Source organism: Scyliorhinus canicula, chromosome 18 (assembly GCF_902713615.1).
Source record: "Scyliorhinus canicula chromosome 18, sScyCan1.1, whole genome shotgun sequence".
NCBI lineage: Eukaryota > Metazoa > Chordata > Chondrichthyes > Carcharhiniformes > Scyliorhinidae > Scyliorhinus > Scyliorhinus canicula.
In genome coordinates this window covers 101,190,516-101,201,392 of record NC_052163.1, presented here as the reverse complement: position 1 = coordinate 101,201,392, position 10,877 = coordinate 101,190,516, and positions in this window count along the sequence as shown.

The following is a 10,877-nucleotide window of genomic DNA, read 5'->3' as shown; positions in this document are numbered from 1 at the left end:
CCCGAAATTTATGGCGCTTACCCAGAGTGGGGCAAAGGAAAAGGCTGCAGCAGCTCCCCAGGAAAAGCGGGGGAAGGAAGACAAAATGGCGGCCGGCGGAGCACCCGAGGACTGGTGGAAGTGGGCGCAGGAGCAGCAAGCTGCTCTTCTGCGCTGTTTTGCGGAGCTGAAGGCTGAGTTGCTGGACTCCCTGAATGCGACTACCAACAGGCTGCTTGAGACCCAGACGGCCCACGGGGTGGCCATTCAGGAGTTGCAGCAGCAGGCCGCTGAGCGGGAGGAGGAGGCCGTGGTCCTCGTGGGGAAAGTGGAGTTGCACGAGGCACTTCACAAAAAGTGGCAAGACCGCTTGGAGGAGCTGGACGTTCGCACGAGGCGAAATAATTTGAGGATCCTGGGCCTGGCGGAGGGGCTGGAGGGGTCGGATCTTCCGTCTTATGTGACCACGATGCTGAGCTCGTTGATGGGAGCGGGGTCCTTCCATTTGCTCCTGGAGCTTGAGGGAGCCCACAGAGTGCTGGCCAGGAGGCCCAAGACAAATGAACCCCTGCGGGCGGTGCTGGTGCGGTTCCATCGATTTAGTGACCGGGAGTGTGTGCTGCGCTGGGCCAAGAAAGAGAGGAGCAGCAAGTGGGAGAATTCGGTAGTGCGAATCTACCAGGACTGGAGTGGAGGTGGCTAAGCGGCGGGCCGGGTTTAACCGGACGAAGGCGGTGCTGCATGCCAAGCAGGTCAAATTTGGAATGCTGCAGCCTGCGCGTCTGTGGGTGACATATAAGGACCGGCACCACTACTTCGAGTCCCCGGAGGAGGCGTGGGCCTTTGTACAGGCGGAGAAACTGGACTCGAACTAGGGTCTGGGGGCTGTGGAGTCCGGTGCACTATGGTCGTTGGTGTTTTTGCTGTTGCTGTTTTTGTAACTTTGACATGTGTTTTTTATGCTGGTTTTTTGCTCTGTTTCTGGGTGGGTCTGTTGGGTATGGTTTTGGGTTATGTGGGGAATGTTGGGGGTTTGTTTTTTATTTTTTTATTTTCTCTTCTGTACGAGGCTGGGGGATGGGGTGGAGCTGGAATTTGGGGAACTGCGTCAGAAGGGTGGGGTGGGGCAGTGTGAAAGCGCGGGCTTACGGCTGGTTTCCCGCGCTGCGGGGCAGGGGGGGGTGGAGATGGCGGTGGGGGCGTGGCCTCTACTGGTTTTTTCCCGCACTGAAGCGGTGCCAAGGAGGTGTGGCAGGAGGGGGGATGACCCCATGTCCGGAGGGGCCGGGTTTTGGCGGGAGTTGCCGGGGTCAGCAGAAGTCAGCTGACTCACGGAAGTACCATGGAGGGTGCGTTGCGGCTAGGGGGGTCCTAGCCTTGGGGGGGGGGGGGGGGGATACCGGGTTGCTGCTGGAATGGTCAGGAAGGAGCTGGTGTGGGCCGGGGGATAGAGGGAGGCGTTATCGTCATGGGGAACGGTTCGGGCGGGGTGTGCTGGCCTGCGGCGAGCAGTCGATGAGCTATGGCTAGTCGGCGGGGGAGGGGGCGGGGTGCCCTCTGATCTGGCTGATTACCTGGAACGTGAGGGGGCTGAATGGGCCGGTTAAGAGAACTAGGGTATTTTCTCATCTGAAGGGGCTGAAGGTGGACGTGGCTATGTTCCAGGAGACCCACTTGAAGGTGGTGGACCAGGTTCGTCTGAGGAAGGGGTGTGTGGGGCAGGTTTTCCACTCAGGATTAGACGCGAAGAACCGGGGGGTGGCGATTCTGGTGGGGAAGAGGGTGGCGTTTGAGGCGTCTGAGGTGGTGTCGGACAAGGAGTGCAGATATATTATGGTGAAGGGTAAGCTGCAGGGAGAGAAGGTGGTGCTGGTTAATGTATATGCCCCGAACTGGGATGATGCTGGCTTTATGAGGCGCATGTAGGGCTGCATTCCGGACCTGGAGGCAGGGGGCCTGATCATGGGGCGAGACTTTAACACAGTGCTGGATCCCCCACTGGACCGGTCCAGTTCAAGGACGGGTAGGAGACCGGCGGCGGTCAAGGTGCTGAGGGGGTTTATGAACCAGATGGGAGGGGTGGATCCCTGGAGGTTTGGGAGGCCGAGGGCGCAGGAGTAATCCCTTTTCTCCCATGTCCATTGGGTTTACTCCCGAATAGATTTTTTCGTCCTGAGCAGGGGATTGATCCCGAAGGTGCAGGATGCCGAGTATTCGGCCATAGCAATTTCAGACCATGCTCCGCACTGGGTCGATCTGGAGATGGGGGAGGCGCGGGACCAGCGCCCGCTGTGGCGCCTGGATGTGGGGATGCTGGCTGATGAGGAGGTGTGTAGGAGGGTCCGGGGAAGTATTGAGGGGTATCTTGAGACCAACGACACGGGGGAGGGATGGTCTGGGAGGCTCTGAAAGCAGTGATCCGGGGGGGAGCTGATTTCCATCCTGGCCCATAGGGAAAGGAGGGAGAGGGAGAGACTGGTGGGGGAGCTCCTGGATGTGGATAGGAGGTACGCGGAGGCACCGGAGGAGGGGTTGCTGGGGGAACGACGTAGTTTTCAGGCCAAGTTCGACTTGTTGACGACCAGAAAGGCGGAGGCACAGTGGAGGAGGGCGCAACCCGCGGTATATGAGTATGGGGAGAAGGCGAGCAGGATGTTGACGCATCAGCTCCGTAGGCGAGATGCGGCTAGGGAAATTGGTGGAGTGACGGATAAGGGTGGGAATGTGGTGCAGAAGGGGGCAAAGGTGAACGGGGTCTTTAGGGACTTCTACGAGGAACTGTACCGGTCGGAGCCACCGATGGGGTGGGGGGGGGGGGGGCGGGGGATGGAGAGCTTCATGAACAAGCTACGTTTCCCAAAGGTGCAAGAGGAGCTGGTGGAGGGGCTGGGGGCGCAGATAAAGTTGGAGGAGCTAGTCAGGGGGATTGGACAAATGCAGTCAGGTAAGGCGCCGGGGCCGGATGGTTTCCCGGTGGAATTTTATAAAACGTATGCGGATCTGGTGGGCCCCCTGTTGGTGCGAGCCTTCAATGAGGCATGGGAGGGTGGGGGCTTTGCCCCCGACGATGTCACGGGCGCTGATCTCTCTGATCCTGAAGCGGGATAAGGACCCCTTGCAGTGTTGATCACACAGGCAAATCTCGCTCCTCAATGTTGACGCTAAGTTGCTGGCGAAGATCCTAGCCACCAGGATAGAGGACTGTGTGCCAGGGGTGATACACGAGGATCAGACAGGATTTGTCAAGGGAAGGCAGCTCAACACGAATGTGCAGCGATTGTTAAATGCCGGCGGTGGAGGGGGAGGCAGAGATAGTGGTAGCGCTGGATGCAGAGAAGGCGTTTGATAGAGTTCAGTGGGGGTACCTGTGGGAGGTGCTGGAGCGGTTCGGATTCGGGGAGGGGTTCATCAAATGGGCGAGGTTGCTTTATGAGGCCCCGATGGCGAGTGTAGTTACCACTGGAAGGAGATCAGAGTACTTCAGGCTCTACCGTGGGACCAGGCAGGGGTGCCCCCTGTCCCCCTTGCTTTTTGTACTGGCGATAGAACCTTTGGCTTTGGCGCTGAGGGAGTCGGGGAGGTGGAGGGGCCTGGTGAGGGGGAGGGGGGGGGGGGGGGCGGGGGGAAGAAGATAGGGTATCGCTGTATGCGGATGACCTGCTGTTGTATGTGGCGGACCCAGAGGGGGGAATGCCGGGGGTGATGGAGCTGTTGGCTGAGTTGGGGAGCTTCTCGGGCTATAAGTTAAATCTAGGCAAGAGTGAGGTATTTGTAGTACACCTGGGAGATCAGGAGGAGGGAATTGGGAGGCTCCCGTTTAAGAGGGCAGTGAAGAGCTTCAGATACCTGGGGGTGCAGGTGGCCAGGAGTTGGGGGACTCTCCATAAGCTTAATTTTACCAGGCTGGTGGAGCAGATGGAGGAGGAATTCAAAAGATGGGACATGGTGCCGCTATCGTTGGCGGGTAGAGTGCAGTCCGTCAAAATGACGGTTCTCCCGAGGTTCTTGTTCCTCTTTCAGTGTTTGCCCATCTTTATCCCTAGGGCCTTTTTTAGGAGGGTGACTAGCAGCATTATGAGCTTTGTTTGGGTGCATGGGACCCCGAGGGTGAAGAGGGTCTTCTTGGAGCGGGGTAGAGATGGTGGGGGGCTAGCGATACCCAATCTCTTGGGGTATTATTGGGCGGCCAATGTGTCGATGGTGCGCAAGTGGGTGATGGAGGGGGAGGGGGCAGCATGGAAACGGATGGAGAGGGCGTCCTGTGGAGATACAAGCCTGGGGGCCCTGGTAACGGCGCCGTGGCCGCTCCCTCCTACGAGGTATACCACGAGCCCGGTGGTGGCGGCTACCCTCAAGATTTGGGGGCAGTGGAGGTGAAATAGGGGGGAAGTGGGGGGCTCGATGGAGGCTCCGTTAAGGGGGAACCATCGGTTTGTCCCGGGGAACATTGATGGGGGGTTCCAGGGTTGGCACAGAGCGGGCATCAGACAGCTGAGGGACCTGTTCATTGATGGGAGGTTTGCGAGTCTGGGGGAGTTGGAGGAGAAATTTGGGCTCCCCCGGGGAACATGTTCAGGTATCTGCAGGTAAAGGCGTTTGCTAGGCGGCAGGTGGAGGGATTCCCTTCGCTTCCCGCGAGGGGGGTGAGTGACAGGGTGCTTTTGGGGGTCTGGGTCGGAGAGGGGAAGATATCTGATATCTACAAGGTAATGCAGGAGGTGGAGGAGGCGTCAGTAGAGGCGCTGAAAGCTAAGGGGAACTGGGGGAACAGTTCGAAGATGGGACATGGGCTGATGCCCTGGAGAGGGTTAACTCTTCCTCCTCATGTGCGCGGCTTAGCCTCATCCAATTCAAGGTGCTGCACCGGGCCCACATGTCCGGGTCTAGAATGAGTAAGTTCTTTGGGGCGAAGACAGGTGTGTCAGGTGTTCGGGGCGTCCAGCGAACCATGCCCATATGTTCTGGGCATGCCCGGCACGGGAGGAGTTCTGGAAGGGGGTGGCGAGGACGGTGTCGAGGGTGGTAGGATCCAGGGTCAAGCCAGGCTGGGGACTCGCTTTTTTTGGGGTTGGGGTGGAGCCGGGAGTGCAGGAGGCGAAAGAGGCCGGTGTGTTGGCCTTTGCGTCCCTAGTAGCCCGGCGGAGGATCTTGCTACAGTGGAAGGATGTGAGGCCCCCAAGCGTGGAGACCTGGATCAATGACATGGCGGGATTTATTAAGCTAGAGAAGGTCAAATTCGCCCTGAGAGGATCGGTACAAGAGTTCTTTAGGCGGTGGCAGCCCTTCCTTGACTTTCTGGCTCAACGATAGGGTACTGGGACAGTAGCAGCAGCAACCCGGGGGGGAGAATGGGGGGGGGGGGGGGACTTGACTATGTTTGCTTATTTAATCTTAATTTATTTTTAAGTTCTCTTGTTGTTTACTGGGTTTGGGGGGGGTGGGGGGTGTGATACATGCGTTGTTCCGGTCTTGGGGGTGTTACAGTTATTATGGTGTTTCATTGTTGCTTTTTATTGTTTGTTGTTATATTTTCTGTAAAAAATTCCAATAAAAATTATTTAAAAAAAAAGAGAGAATCAAACCATTGCCCCATGACATTCAATGGCATTACCATCACTGAATCCAACACAATCAACATCCTGGGGGTTACCATTGATCAGAAACTGAAGTGGACTAGCCACGTTAATACTGTGGCTACAAGAGCAGGTCAGAGTCTAGGAATACTGCGGTGAGTAACTCACCTCCTGATTCCCCAAAGCTTGTCTACCAGCTCCAAGGCACAAGTCAAGAATATGGGCGGCACGGCAACACAGTGGTTAGCGCTGCTCCTTCACAGCACCAGAGACCCGGGTTCGAGTCCTGGCTTGGGTCACTGTCTGTGCAGAGGCTGCACATTCTCCCCACGTCTGCGTGGGTTTCTTCTGGGCGCTCCGGTTTCCTCTCACAAATCCTGAAAGACGTGCTTGTTAGGTCAATTGGACATTCTAAATTCTCCCTTAGTGTACCCGAACAGGCGCGGAGTGTGGCGATGAGGGGATTCTCACAGTAACTTCATTGCAGTGTTAATGTAAGCCAATCGTGACACTAATAAAGGTTGTAATACTATTTTTTTGTAAAATATTTTTATTCTCCATTTTCACATTTTCTTCAGAATTTACACCCCACCAACAAGCAGTAAACAGTAACAAATACAAAGTCAATCCCCTTATCAACAACAACGATCCCATCCTCCCACCACCCCAAACAACGGCCCACCTGACAATATAAGCATCAAATAAAACAAACCCTCCCACGGTGGGAAAAACAAAGGAAAAACAAAAGAAAAAGGAATCAGGAATCGCCTATGGTCACCATTGACCTATAGTGTCCACCACCACCCCCCGGCAACATTCAATGCCATCCAATCCCTGAAAGAGTACCGTAGCTGACACCCATGAATTGTAAACCAACCCCCCCTAACTCCTCCCCTCCACTTCTTCTTACAAAACTCCTCCCCCAACCTCTGTTCCTTCCCCCAACTTTCCACCCTGGCTAGACTCATCGGAACCCGTTCTGCAGCCCCTCCCCCCACCTCACTCCCTTTACTGGCCGGCTTAAACCAGCCAGCGTGGAGGCCCCCGCCCGGGTCTCCTTCCCCCTTGCCCGATCCCAGGAAAACCAAGAAATCCCCTTTAGCACACAACCCCCGCATACACACCCAAGTCCCAAAGAACTATCATTGCAAGCGAAAGTCCCATCTCTTCCCTTGTCCAAATATATACGTTGGCTCATTTAGCACATACACCAGCATGCAGTGAAAAAATACAGTTACATGAGACTACATTGGTACATGACCATTTCTCAATTCAGCCACAGTCCTTCTGCCTTCACAAACTCCTCCGCTGCTTTCGCCGTCCCAAAATAAAAGTCCTTGGATTTGTAGGTCACCCTCAACCTAGCTGGGTATACTATGCTGCACTGCACCTTGCTGATGTACAGTGCCTTCTTCACCCGGCTGAAGGCAGCCCGCCTCCTCGCCAGCTCCACCGTAAAGTCCTGGTATATGCGTATACTAGCTCCAGCCCACTGCACCACCCGCTTCTGCTTTGCCCAGCACAGGACCTTCTCCTTCACACTGTACCTACGAAAACACAGAGTCACTACACTTGGCGGCTCACTCTCCTTTGGTACAGGCCTCCACGATCGATGAGCCCGATCCAGTTCATATCGGGAGGGATCAACCCCCTCCCCCAATAGCTTCACCAACATCGTGGTAAAATACTCAGTTGGCCTCGGGCCTTCCACTCTTTCGGGCAGACCCACAATCCTCAGATTCTATTGCCTGGATCTGTTTTCCAAGTCGTCCATTTTGGCTTGCAGACTCTTGGTGATCTCTATCACCTTCTGCATCTCCTTCCCCATCGAGGTACGTTGATCGCTGTGCTGCAATAATCTCTTCCATTTCCTTCAGCGCCTCACCTTGCTCCCGCACCTCCGCCACTGCGCTCAATACCGCCGCTCTCACCGGGGCAATCGCCTCCTCCACCAGCACTTTCAATACCGCCCCATCTCCTCCCTCATCGCCTCCATGTGTTTTGTGAACTGCCTTTCGAGTTCTGCGGCCATCACCTTATTCATTTCTTCAGCCGTGGCCAATGCGACCTCCCCTGGTGCCCCAGCCTCAACTTTTCTTGCCGTCCCCGCGGTGACCTTTCGACTCCCCAACGGACTTTCAGCCGCTTTATTCACGGCCGTTTTATTACTTATTTCCGACATTTCCCTTCACTGTGCCTTCTCCCTGCATTTGCCGCCTCTGTTGCCCCTGGGACCAGGCGTTAAACCCCGACAATGCCGTTCCCGAACGGGAGCCTTCCAATGTGCGGCTGCCTCCCGCCCTCCGTCACCGGAAGTCCCAGGTTGTAATACTATTATGTGATGGAATACTCCCTACTTGCCTGGCTGAGTGCAGCTCCAACAACATTCAAGAAGCTCGACATCAAAGTGGCCACTTGATTGGCACCCCTTCCACAAACATTTACTCCCTTCACCACCAACGCACAGTAGCAGCCATGTATACCATCTACAAGATGCACTGCAGGAACTCACCTAGGCTACTTAGGCAGTACCTTGCAAACCCATTACCATCTAGAAGGACAAGAGTAGCAGATACACAGGAACACCAGCACCTGGAAGGCCCCCCGCCCCGCCCTAAGTCGCACATCATCCTGACTTGGAAATATATCGCCGCCTTCACTGCCGTGAAGTCAAAATCCTGGAACTCCCTCCCTAATAGCACAGTGGATGTACCTACACCACATGACTGCAACGGTTCAAGAAGACAGTTCACCATCACCTTCTCATGGGAAATTAGGGGCAGGCAACTAATGCTGGCCTAGCCAGCAAAGCCCACAGCCCGTAAAAAAAATTAACCTGTTGGGAACTAAAACGTCTTCATTTCCATTTAATAGTGAAGATGGAGTTGCTGACGTGACTGGGGTTGATGACAGCTTGCTGTTCACAATGAGAAATCCTATTGAATCTTTGAGCAATGCTGTCTCTTAAAGAGATAGTGGGGATGGACAGAAAAATGAGTGCGTGACATATATATCGATTTTCATACCATAGAAAATTGTGCATTCTGGTTGTTAATTCCAAGAAGAAATGGCAACAAGCTCTTTCCTACTGTCTTTTAATACTGATTTTTAAAGAACTTTGTTTTGTGTTTTGAGCAATTTCAGTGGAGGTTCAGTTTGTTTATGACTTCATGGAGACTGGAAACGTTGTGAGTGGCACACAATTGAATTATTAGTTGTCATCGCTCTTTGTACCGTGAATGTATGAGATGACTGCACACAGAGAGTTGCTGCAATTAACCAAATTACAATGGGAACATTCATTTGCAAGGTTGTGCCTTGTTGCAGACAGGAAATTCTTTTATCACAGGAGCTTAAAAAAAGAAACTCATGTATCAACATGTGCACCAGTTAGTGAAGTGCACACAAGGTTAATATAAAAAAATACTCCATTAACCTCAGTAAACTCCAGAACATGTGAATCATGAGTGATGTGGCAACTTATTAACAAAATAACTCTTGTTCCTTTATATATCATTATATGGGGTGGCACAGTGGTTAGCATTGCTGCCTCACAACTCACAAGGTTCAATTCCAGCCTTGGATGACTGTGTGGAGTTTGCACGTTCTCCACATGACTGCTTGGGTTTTCTCTGTGTGCTCCAGTTTCCTTGCAGTCCACAGATGTGTCATTAAGGTAGATTGGCCATGTTAAATTTCCCCTTCGTGTCCAGGGATGTGCAGGTTAGCTTATGGGGTTATTGGGATAGGGTAGGGAAATGAGCTTGGTGGAGTGCTCTTTCAGAGGGTCGGTGCAGACTCGATGGGCCAAATGGCCTCATTCTGTACTGTATGAATTCTATGATAATGGAAACTTTTAACATGACACTCTGGAGGCGACCTGCCCCAGTTCCTACAGCTGGCCCTTTACCTAATTAAGGGGAAAATCACAGCCAGGTGCTGTTTCGTGACAGAAGTGGGTTTACAGCCTGGACTCCAATTGATTTTCCCTTTTTTGTCTCCTGTGGGAAAATTTATCCCGAAGAGTATCTGCTAGGCTTTAGTCTGCATGTAATCATTGGTAATTTAATTGTGTCGAGGGCAGGATGGTGGCACAATGGTTAGCATTGCTGCCTCACGGCGCCAAGGTCCCAGGTTCAATCCCGGCTCTGCGTCACTGTCCGTGTAGAGTTTGCACATTCTCCCCGTGTTTACGTTGGTTTCGCCCGCACAACCCAAAAGACGTGCAGGGGAGGTGGATTGGCCATGCTAAATTGCCCCTTAATTGTAAAAAATTAATTGGGTACACTAAATTAAAAAATTTTTTTATTGTGCCGTATATTCTCTATTCTTGACAGTAACTGTAAGGCTTCATCAGAAGCTATGCTGGAATTTGTACTTTCTATTCCACCAGGTCCATATTGTTCTTCATTCACAGGAATATATGGTTGTATTTCCATCATCACAAATCAACATCATTGAAACAGATGACCTGGTTATTATCACATAGCTGTTTATAGGACGTTGCTCTGTACTAATTGGCTGACACGTTTCCTACATTAGTAGTGACTACGCCTTTAAAATGGTGGTAAAGTGTTTTGGGACATTCAGAGGCTGTGAATGGCGCTATAAAAATGCAGCTCTTCCTTTTCTTGTGCTGCCATCTCATTCTGTAATTGTTTACAGAGGACAGTGCATTTCAAAAACGGAAAAATGACAGAAACATATGGTACAACTTCTGGCTGATGAGAGTTCTTCAACATGCACCAACAGCAGTTCATGGTTTAAATACTCACTGTCCCAGACACTCCCAAATCCACAGAAAAATCAGGATTTACTTTCCAGAGCTTTCATAGTGCCTGCACCGTTAATGTTGTAGTGACATCTAAGGTTCGAAAAATGCTCAGTATTCCTGTTCCCTTTCAACCTATGTTCATGAATACATCCCCACATGGCACCGAGACAGGCCTGGTCTGTATTTGCATTACCGTATTTGAATTACTCATGAAACGAGGCTTTGGGGTAAACAGTTGTCAAATCTACTCAGGGAATAACAATTAGGATTGGTTACTATTGTCTGTTTGGAGTTTGCACATTCTCCCTGTGTCTGCGGAGTCTCACCCCCACAACTCAAAAGATGTGCCGGCTAAGTGGATTGGCCATGCTAAGTTGCCCCTTAATTGGAAAAAAAATGAATTGGGCACTCTAGATTGATTTAACAAAATTATTGCTTATATATCTATCCATGGACTTTGTATTTGTTTCAGCAGTTGATCCTGTGACCATATTTGTCGGATGGAATTTTTATTTCAGTTTGTGTGGAGTTTGCACATTCTCTCCGTGTCT